General features: G+C 36.3%; 1 non-coding gene across 1 annotated transcript; it reads left to right on the top strand.

Annotated features, from left to right (window-relative positions):
* Nucleotides 1-9,591: 9,591 nt before the first annotated feature.
* TRNAQ-UUG (transfer RNA glutamine (anticodon UUG)) lies at nucleotides 9,592-9,663 on the top strand. The gene has a single exon. It is a non-coding gene; the product is annotated as a tRNA-Gln (tRNA).
* Nucleotides 9,664-12,047: the final 2,384 nt, after the last annotated feature.

The following is a 12,047-nucleotide window of genomic DNA, read 5'->3' as shown; positions in this document are numbered from 1 at the left end:
GTTCTTTTCAACTTTTGTAGAGGTCCCAATTCCCAAACCTTATCAAAAATGGTAAATCCTAAACCAGAGGAGTGAAATTCAGTCTTGGTGACAGCGGCTAGTTTAGGCAGCGCTTTTGTGGGGGGCATAATCCCCCGTTTCGAACATTTTAATGTTGGCTCCCCTGAGTCTGAACAACTGAAACGATTTTTTTGCTACTGAATTCAAAAGCTCATAAAATGAAGTAACCTCTCCTATAATGTCCCTAAGATACTGACGTCGAAATGAAACGTATATATTATTTACCTTAGTTAATGGACTCACAGATAAAATAACTTGACTGTAACTTCTTTAATCCCATACAAAACAATATTTCGGTATCCTTCCACCTAGCTTTGTATTCAGTGACGACTGAATTGGGATGGGAAAAACATCTTTGGATACTACTACTCCACACTATAATCGATTAAAAATCGATTAAAAAAACCGAACCACTGTAACACTGCCAGGATATAGTCGAATTTGTCCACGGCATAAACCACCTTAACTTGTTACCATGTACCTACACCATAACCCTATAATAATCTGCATAAATATGGGACGAAAGGAGACCTAGATGAGAGAAAGAGGAGGGTGGCTTCAATTGTAGGTGGAATTGCTGGCCTACTTTGAAAGCCATATGGATCTACAAAATCAAACCACAGTAGGCCATGCCTCTCTGTTCTGTTCCCAATAAACGAAGCAGACCTCTTTAAATTTTAGTATCACCTGGATACTAAACGCCCCAACGATAGACCAATACTTACTCATAGAATTATATGGTTATGCCTACGTTAAAATGTAACTACATACTTAACCTGACGTTGAATATACTAAGAAAAAGTGTCAATCCCAACTTATATTTGTAGCACGCGATGAATGTTACGGTTTCAGGGGGGTTCGATGGTGATAGCTAGGTTTCCAATCGATCATATAGAAAATGGGGGTTTAGAACGGAGACGCTTTTGACAATTGCAAAATATATTTTTTGGGAGACACTGAGATAAGCTACCACCGTTAATGGAGAACTGCCTGAAAATATATGATGTTAAGGTTTAGGGGGAAATGCCCCGCGCGTTAAACCAGGATAATATGTTTTCTAAAGAAATATGGTTTGTCGAAGGAAGCTTATATTGGGCGCGAGACGCCAAAACATGTAAATTTTTATTGGATTTTTTATATATAGAACACCAACCAAGGCTTAAAATAGGCCCGAATTTAAGACATTCTACGACTGTAAATATAAAATTTCTGACTGCAGAATGATTTTTCCATCAGAGGCTATCTACAGAAATGTAGAAAAACCTTCATTGCAGAATAACGTCTGTACATAAGTTTATAAGGTATTTAAAATAAGTTCAGCTAGCTAATTGGACCAAGTCATCTTGCGACTTATTGCCACTTATCTAACGCCTTTACAATGCATAGAGGGGTGGTGGCTAGCCCCTATGCCACAGCTAACCGACAGCGCCCTATACTAACTATTACCGTTAAAAGTTTGTCACTGGTTACAAACTGGAGCTTGTCATGAAGTGACGTAGGCCATAGATTCGAGGTAAAGCGACGCCTGGTGAGACGCTGTCAAATTGGGGCTTCGTACAGACTAAATAGTTAGATGGACTGCAAAACTAACCGAGTGTAGGACTTCAATTCTCGCTTGTAGTTCTCGAACTAGCTCGAGCTGTAAGTCTCTAGGCTATAGCATTACGAAGTAAACGTAGGGTCATACTTATGAAACATATCTTATAAACTTCTGTTCTGTACTGTACATTTCAACACTGACATTAAGTAAGCCTCGCATTCTCAAAATTCTTAAGTCTATTATTTGACCTAAGTATTAATAAATTTGCAAGTGTAAATTTACAATTAAGTTTATCCAATAAGATAATGCAATCTCGAATCAATTCAACCCAACTATTAATTTTAAAAATAAAGACCTCACGCATGACCCGGATACAACTTTTACAAATTTTCATCATAATATAGATTGTGCATGCAGGGTTCAATTTAGAAAAGTATAGTATGAAATTGGATGAAAGTCGCTTATAGAAAATCATTTGCTTAGCGGAATTTATACCATAACTGTAATTTAGCCACTGTAACTTTATAAAATGGTTGAATCATTAAACGTTTGACCACGGTAACAAATGACCCTTCGAAATAAATTTACTTGGAAAAAATCGCATTTACCCTGACCAAAGCGTTGCCAGTAAACGCCCCTTGGTCAATCCTAAAACAAAAGCGAATATCGTATGGCTTATTACTTATTTTTTGAAAGTTAATAGTGTAGTACGTTGCTAAAGTTGCAAAGTGATTCTATCCCCTATATAAGCCACGCTTTCGCCATTTTTAATCATGGCTGGCACGCGAATTTCTCGTTAGCCAATCAAATTCAACTATTTAGGGAGTAACCTACCCCCCCCCCCTTTCAATATTGTTTAGGAGTAAAAACGTAGTAACCTGATTTTGTGTATCTGCATTAATATTAAAAAATGAAAAAAAAATATATTGACATACACATAAAATTCCTTAAATATTATCATATTTAGTCCACGCTCTTCTCAGATATTATAGAAACGTACACAAAGTATCTACTAATTGTAATCACACATTTTTAAATTTCGTTCCATTCGGCATCGAAATTATGTATAGTTAAGCCATATTTGCACAAACATATTAAGTAAATTATACACGATTTTATTAATCGTTTAGGTAAGAAAAATAATGATACAGGTGTGTCTCACCTTAATGAAATATGGCCTACATCTCACACCCAAAAATAGCTAAAAGCCTTGTATTAAAAATAGCAATTAAAATAAAAAATTTAAAACTTATATGGTATAATAGAAATGAAAAGTAAAAAGAAATACCGTCAGCTACATGAGTTCTAGCAAATATCTTTCACACAGAAGGAAGTCATTTATTAAAATCAAAAAAAAAAAGACTCCATGGCAGCCATAGGTCGTGTGCCATTCCATACACTGCATAGCATACAGCGCCTAGGAAAATTTTCATTTTCTAGAAAATTAAACGATCTACTTTCTGTTCTTATAAAGTTTTCCTTTTTCATTTCAAAGGATAAAAGAACGGAACCCTTATTAATTTCGAGAGTGCTTTGGGAAAAGGATAGTTTTCTTATATTCAAAAAAGGAGAACTACGAAGAAGAAAAAAAAGATTAATTCAGAATGAAAAGGAAGACCCTTTTCTCTAAGATACTCTAATTACTGTATTTCATTCAGGATGAGAGAGGAAAAATATAAGCCAAGGCTTAGTTCATTTTCATCTAAGCTTTTAAGCTTCAATAAAAACTCACGGGAAATTAATACGAGTACGTTAGTTTTAATATCGAAAGTTCATTAAGTGAGATTTACAATTTTCTTTGGACTATACATATATAGCATAGGTTTATGTTCCATAAGTATGACACTTCCTACACCTCGTAATACTAGAGGCTTACAGCTTCGGCTATAGTTCGAGAACGACAAGAGATAATAGAGCTATCTCAGTTGTGACGTCAGTACCTAGGCGAAACGTCCCAGGCTTAGCTTTAGCAGTGGGCGGCCATGTTTGGTACCGCTTTAGTTTTATGGGCAAATAGCATAGGTGACGTCACAATTAGGCTTCTGAGATACCTCTATAGAGAGCTTTCAGTTGGAGGAGGAGCTGAGCCTCGTGACATAATTTACGCTGCTATATTGGTGGGTTTAAAGCAGGAATGAAGCTGAGACCACCCAATATGGCTACCAGAACAGCGGGAGGGTGTGACGTACTACTATCCCATCTGAAAGCTCTCTATTGACTACACTCGGTTAATTTTGCAGGGCTTCCATCTTCCTATTTAATCTGTATGTACTAAGCCTTGAGCAGCGCCTCACCAGGTGACGTCGCTTTACCTAGAATCTATGACCTCCCTCACTTCATGACAAGCTCCAGTTTGTAACCAGTGACAAACTTATGGTAGGAACATATCTTAATGAATTTATGATATAGTAGACCAATATTTTTGATGGCTTTGTGTCCATTCTACTGGGTTTACTGTCAAAAAATACCTTGGTTATTATCATTAGACAGTATGTGAGGGAGGGGATCATGGGAAATTCGTTTCGTAGTCGCTCTGTCTGTACTGTATAAGAAGAAGGAGGAGGTGGAGGTTGCCAAAGTAAACAAGCACTCGATGACACGAAGCTTCTTACATCTTACGGCCAGGCAAACCCCGATAACCGGAGCTGGGCTCAAAATTGAACGAAGAAAAAAAGGAAAAACTAACTAGAACCAATCATTCCTGGCAGTACCTAGGCTTCTATGACCCACTATAGTTATCGACCTGATATAGTGTCATGTGAAACTGGCCGCGAAATAACCCGGCTAGTGTTATTTTTTCTACTATAGAGTGCTATCTGTGAGTAAGATGGCTTGTTTTTTCAGTAAGAAATCGGCCATACTATGAGCTAAAAGTTCATTCCATTGCATGAAAGGTGACCAGCTACAATTTATGATGTCTATGAATAGGCCTTCTCAAGGACCTTCGCTTATGTCCGGTCAAGCTAATAAACTGCTCATCTTGTCTATAGATGATCCCTCTTCTATGATCGAGGTTTTTTCTGGTGTATAACCCTTTAACTCCTAAGTATGGTTCTGCCGTAGTGGTTTTAAATATTGGTATTTACCATTTGAGACAATGAAAGAGACTGAGCATGCGCCACATTCACTTAAAGGTGTCCCGTAAAAATTGGAAAAGGTTAAAGGTGTCCCATAAATATTGGAAAAGGTTAAAGGTGTCCCATAAAAATGGGAAAAGGTTGAAGGCGATTCCCGCTAACCCAAATAACACCAGGAAAAATATTTTGCCATTTATTAAAAGTATATTATATCTTTTGGACCCATATTTATAAATAGTTTGATAGGCTTATGAACACACTTGAAGATAGAGTTCTCGATGCTGCTTAGTTAATTATTGGAATGAGCTTCCGGAGCATCAAAATCATTCTTCCGTTGTTTTTAGAGATGCTTAACACTCATTTAATGAATCGTATATTTGCCTATATAGAAAAGGCTTGGGTTTTTCAATGGTTTATCTTTTTTATTTCGCGCACCTTTACGTATGCTCCAGAGGGAATCGGTAGAAAAAAAGAACAGAAATTTGCCATTCTTCAACGTTCCTTCAAACTCCACAGGGAAGCCAGAAAGAAGCGAAAAGAAAAACATAACATAATTCATCTCATCTAAGAAACAAACAACGCTCCGAGGGACCCAAGTGCAATGTTAGATGAAGAAAAACCAAAAATATATTGGGCCAGGGTTCAGGGGGTCGCCTACTTTCTATAGTCACTTCAACAAGCAATTAGTATTTCACGATTTAACCATTTTGACCGTCCAAATTTTATGCTTTTTAAGAAGCATGTATTTTTACAAAATAAAATTTTTATTCACCCAATTGGTTTCATTGCCACCCACCCAATTGTTGCAAACCCAATTTTAAATTCTCGCAATTGTCGGACACTCAGTCTTCACCCAAATGTCTTTCACCCATTTGTCGTGCTCTATTCTCTTATTATTACATAATGGCCCATCCCTCTGTTATACGATTGAAGCTCCATATTTTTCTTCGTAAAACGTGGTTCAGTGTGGTCCAATTCATCAGAAGTTTCCCGATGGAGCGGTAAGAAAGAGAGAAGAAGACCAATTTCTCACCGGGAGAAAACCCTGCAATCTCATTTTTCTAGAATCTAGTGGGTCTCTCCTTCTCCCTCAACTCTGTTCTAAGTTTCCCGTACGCGTTTTTGGGGGCCCCGAGAACTACATTTACATCTTCTCAGCAGAGTCGTATGTAGAAGCGAGTAAGAATCGCTTAAGGGAGCACCTGCCACGTACGCTAGTGCAATCCAGTGTAACCCAGGACGAGCTGAGCGACCCATGGGTGATGACGGACCTTCGCTTTCTTCATAAATATCTCAGCCCTTTTTCCTCTCTTTCTCTCTCGTTGGTTCTCTTTTAAGACAGTTTTTGGTATGGGGCATAGCGCAGCTGTTTCTTTAGAGCCCATCATTTGTCTCACTTTTTTACCATCTAAGGTATATATCTATACTCCTAGCTATACGATAAAACATAAAGATATATTTTGCACCCAGGACTTATTACTTCTTAAATTCTTTCTGAATTTATTTTAAAGTAACGTATTTTTAAAACGATTTTCTTTTTTTGTTTTAATAAATAGTATACTAAAAATATTTACGGGGTTGGGACGTTTTTAGTAACTTTCAAGATGGCATGCAGAATTAGGGGTCTTCATCCCAGTGTTGCCAGGCAGTTTGTGAGACAAGAATAGGCAGCGAGAGAGGGATGATAATGAACTACTTTCACTTTTGAAGTAAAGCTGCCAATGTGTACAATTACATGGGTTACTCGAGAGAGAGAGAGAGAGAACTGGGGTAGTTCAGTTCAATTTGATTCATTACTTGACCAACTTGGCTCACAGAAAGCCTGACAACACTGCACTGAAGTTAAAGCTGAGAAATAGGGCAGGAATTTTCTCCAACCCAAGAAACCAAATAGGGGCGGCGTACCAGTTGATTACCAATTAAATTACATACAACTGGTCAAAGGCAAATGTTTCCACCCTGTATTTGAAAAGAGTTACCAATAAATAATTAAAAAGGGCCTTATTATCGCCAAAAAAAATATGAGTTAATTTAATTTCAATTCAGATCTTTTCTTAAACTTGCTCCAATTTCCAAATATATTTAAATTTCTCAGTGCAGACCAGTTGGGATTTAAACAATCATACGGTCTCTTTGGTTCTACGCCTTTTAAGTTTTATCATATATATATATATAAAAACAGGATCTGATTGTACTCCGTTTGCTTAAGAGTCGACGTGAGTACGGGCACTGAATTCGAGTATGCATGGTTAAAAACTAAACGCATATAAAGAAAAAGAGAACAGTTTGCCCGATACGCTGCATGCTCTCTCAGAGTTGTATTTATACTTCTTGAAAAACGTTTAATTTAATGAAAAAACGGGCGTTGCTTTTTTGGGGGTCCAAGAGACCAAGAAGGAAGAGAAAGAAAGAAAAAGAGAGTGGGGGCCCCGGCCACTCTTAAACCGGTCACGTAATCTAACACTTTACTTCTCTTAGTATTCAAACCGAGTACTCGAAATCCAAAGGGTCGACAAGCGGCCAAACCGAGCCGCCGCCAAACAATTTTTCTTCAAGAAAAAAGGTTTTCTAGAAACTATCAGAACAAACCCCCACGAAATAGACCTTGTTAGAATCCTCTAAAATAACAGCGCTCGGTTTTATTTTTTATAAGAGAAATAAAAGGGTTTTCTGGTCGTCCTAAATTCTAGCATTATTTAAAATATGTATGTATTTTTCAGTTGTTTTACTTTAAGTTATAGACTTCCGTTAGTATTTATTAATACCTTAATTCGCGCTATAATGTAAAAGGTTAAAAATAAATCATGTATTTATTTCTTTTTTGGTGAAAATTAATATGAAATTCACTTTGCCCCTATATGTTGGTTTTTCCCTGGACGCGGGTGTGTAGAGGTTGGAACACTTTTACAGGTGCATAGGATTAACATTAGTTAGGGTTTCCAAATTAATTTTAAAGCTTTTTCATCCCTTAGTGATGTTAATTATCACAGTTATTTCTTAATTAACAACAAATTGTTTCTGGTAATGTCTCTAATTATGGTTTCAAGCGATGATTTTACCAATTTGGTAATTATATTTTTAATTATGGGGCACTTTTACGATCTGTGCAGGTCGATTTGAAAAATAAATACGATCTGTGTCCTATGGGATATATTGAAGGTCAAAGGTCACTCCATACAATTCGGAAGTCATGATAGACTTTCATACACGTCATAGAAAGCAATAGTTTTGTTTTGTAAATTTAACAATAAAAATTGCCCTTTAACCTATTTTCAATAAACCATAAACTCAAATTATTGCATGAAATGTCACCTTACGTGACACAAGTGTCAGTATAATAAAAACAATCCCTTATTTACGATTGCATTAAATACAACAATAGTATTAACAAATCAAAGTTTAGTGATTTGTAAATTTGGCACAAAACCCTTCAGGAAGGAGATTAAAGTTTAAACCCTTGACTTTTTCGGAATTATTTTTTGCGCGATCCCGAGATTTATATTCAAAATATTTTTATAAGGCTCGAGACTCGAAAAAAAGGATTTCTTTCAAATCCTAGACACGATATTTTGTTCGTTACCAAAAGAAAATCCTCAAATAAAGAAAAGGGGGAAACAGTTTTCTTAGCGCCAGTCAGGCTTAAGGGCTTTTTATATAATCTAAAATAAACAGACGATGTTTTAGGGTGCCCGAAGCGCTTCGTGTGTGTATGTGTGTGATAGGCTCATGCAGAAAGCGTGCCAATCTTGCCCATAAAAACACACTCCCATCCTCTTCCAATGATTCGTTTCCGAGTCCCGAGAAGTGATAGATTTCCTTATATAAAAGTCCATAAATAAAAGTTACAACTTAATAATATTCTAATTTCTAAGGTTAAATATAACAAAAACCTATTTTATTTTAAAGGGTTATTCTGGGCTAGAATTATTTCTTTTTTAATCAAAAGAGCGTATAAAATAAGGAATAATATTAATTGGAATCAAGTTTCTATCTGCAATATTAAAGAAGATACAGGCAATTAAGTTTCCACAATGGCGCCTAATGGACACTACGCGTTAGGCTTCTCCCGGAAGCACCGGGAAGTACCACTATTGGATGCCCGCCTAGTACCACCTGACGTTTTCGTCCAATAGAGAGCTTTCAGATGGGATAGTAGTACGTCACACCCTCCCAAGTCTTACCGCTGTTTTAGTAGCCATATTGGGTAGTCTTAGCTTCATACATGCTTTACACCCACCAATATGGTAGCGTAAATTATGTCATGAGACTCAGCTCCTCCTCCAACTGAAAGCTCTCTATATGGGTAAGCAAAATTAGAAGTCCTAAAGCCACAAAACATACCGATTTTAAGGGGTAATTAACTCTAAACGCATTAATTGGGCTATGATTACACCATCCCTCATTAGAATATTAACTTCTGATTTCACATAAGAGTATATTTTTGGATGGGAAGTTTATGTTAGGGCTGATAAAAACTCCATTTTGCAATTCTATTATGATAGAACGTGCGGAGTGGGGGCAACGTTTCAAAAGGGAAAATTAATACTTTTCGGTTTTATCTATGACAAGGGCTTATTTCCGGTGCGGTACTTGAAACAATTGATTTTAGGAGGGAATTTGATTCATAAGGGAGATGTCCTGCAAATTCTCTTATCTATGGGTCATTTATTATGTTCTTAAATATGTCATAGACAAATTAATAAAAAAAGTATGTTCTTCAATAATTTATAATTCAATTATTTATTATTATTATTTTTTTCTTTTATTTTTCTTATATACTGACTAGGCCTCAGATCTCAAATTGTGCAGTTTTACCCCAAAAACATGTATTTTTCAATTAAAAATGGTATGTTACGTCATCAAATTGATTATTGCCCACGTATATTGTCTATTACAAACGCTCTCCTCACATGTGGTTCCATGGTGTAATGGTTAGCACTCTGGACTTTGAATCCAGCGATCCGAGTTCAAATCTCGGTGGAACCTAAGGAATTATTTTTAACTTAAAATTATCTTAATACTAACTAGAATTAACTGTGAGGTCAGTTATTTTAACATCTGAACAGCCCTGACTGTATTGACGATTAATTTTTCAGAAAATTACATTTAAATAAAAAATTAATTTTTGAAAATACGAGTTTTTCAATTAATATCTCCTAAAATATTTAAAAAATAATTAATAAAATACTTTCCTTATAATTTTATATTAATTAAAATTGTTAATATAAGTTTAAATTGCTCGGCAACTTTTCATAGATGCCGCTTTCAACGTGCAGTCGTAGTCAGGTTGAAAGTTGAAACGCCACTGAAAACTTGGGGCAATGCCGACTCAATTTATAAAGGCCCATGCATGCCTCGGTTTTTTAATTTATTTTCGCTTTTTCGAAATCGCCAAAAAGTGCCGCACAGCGACTTGGCGCTCTCCGATACAGAGGATTCAAAATGTTTTCGCGCCGTGTAAGAGCCAATAAGGGTGAGGGAAACTACGGCTATGCAGTTGAGGGGAGGGGGGAGTATATAGCCTGTTAGAGACTATTTGGAAACGGAGTTCTCAACTGTTTTTGATGTGGAGGAAATAATTTTCGCAAAGGTTAGTAAATTTAACTAGTTTATGTTTAAGTTTCTTATATTGTGAAATATAATTAGGGACGGGATTTAAAAAAGTTAAAATGAATGTAGACTAAAGGGGAAGAGTGTGACATTTTTCATTGCGATAATACCGCTTTGTTACAAAATGTTAATTCTGGTCATTAATAAGATATTATAATTTTTGTAATGATATATGTTAATTTCTAGGGTAAATTTTTTTTTCTTATCATCATTTAATCGTATTTCCACTTAATTTTAAAAATTATGCTAGCAAAAACCGATATTTTAGGTATCATGCATTTTGGCGCCAAAATATCTTTGGCGCGAACTTTAAATTCATTCAAATATTTATACAACAGAAAGCGCCACCTAGCTCCTGGGAGAGGCGGCCGATAAAAGGTCCGGTCCCCTACTCCCGAGGCACCATGCATGGGCCTTTATAAATTGAGTCGGCATTGCTTGGGGACAAACTGAAAACGATGTTTTAAATTCATTGCCTAGGACAGCTGGCGCCATCTGTTGAATAATATTTGAACTATTAAAAACTGAATAGTTCAAAACGTACTCAACAGATGGCGTCAGCCGTCCTATGCAACAAATTTAAAACATCCTTTTTCGTTTGTCCCTAAGTTTGAAGTTCCTTCTCCTGAATACAACATACAATTGTGAAAGAGCTTGCCAAGATAAATTTAATTCATTGCTCCATATGTTTTAGCTCATCTTTAAAACGTAAAAACAAAAGGATATTAAAATATTCAAGGCATAAAAATTTCAATAAAATAATATCCATGAATGGCATTTTATGGGAAATTTAACGTGAAGAATTAAAATATTGTAGGAATGAGCAATATTTTTAAAAGCCATCATCAAAATTTATAGCGGAACATGACGTTAAAATATTTTACTCAATTTCGGTGAGTTCACCCACGCTATAATTGGTTTCCTAAAGCGTTGGTGGATGTTTATTACCTCGGGAAATTGTAAGAAAAACTACTAAAGTAAACTTTGACCTCGAATTATATTAAAATTCAGTTTAGGAGTTTCGCCTACTGCGAAAATAATTGATGATAATATTACATCACATCCTTAAGTAAGTTTTCTACCTATTTGTCAGGGTGTTTTCGCTAATTCATCAGTAAAGGGAGGCTGAAATAGTTGGGGAATTTTATACATATCAAGTGGTGATGTTACCACACATTTGTGATTCATTTAGACTTCTCCCCAACTTTAGGCGGGAAACTTTCACGTGTTTATAGAAATTTTCCACGGTCAAAATATCAGGTACATTCCCACACCTGTATTAAATTTCTATGCTCTGCTTTAAAAGCACTTAACAAGCAATGAGTCAAGCCATATCTAAAGTCTTTGTTGTCCACATACCGGATGTGACGTCTTATGACAACAAGGTGGTCAAACACTTGCCTCTATAGAGTGCTGTCAGAAGCGTCGGTGTGACGTCACCCATGCTGTTTTCCCATAAAGAAAAAACGGTAACTGTCATGGCCGCCCATTGCTAAAGGCAGACTCGTGACGTTTAACCTTGGATCTGACGTCACAACTGACAGCACTCTATAGAGTAATGGGACCGATTTGCCTTTAACTATGTACCATTCTATAGGAAGTTAACATGGAGTGCCACTACTCTATGGTACCCCCAACTTTTGAAACTAGGGTCTTTTATTCTGAGTGACAGACCCCTTGCCAATATCACAAATAAAAATTGTAAATTCTGATTAATTTTTAAAGGAAATGCCAGAGCACACAAGCACCGCGGCTTGACC

The sequence above is a fragment of the Phalangium opilio genome, unplaced genomic scaffold (genome assembly GCF_054372755.1).
Source record: "Phalangium opilio isolate 3A_F unplaced genomic scaffold, DU_Popi_V2 ptg000079l_1, whole genome shotgun sequence".
Taxonomy (NCBI): Eukaryota; Metazoa; Arthropoda; class Arachnida; order Opiliones; family Phalangiidae; genus Phalangium; species Phalangium opilio.
Note: the sequence above shows the minus strand (reverse complement) of the source record. Positions and strands in the feature narration are given on the sequence as shown.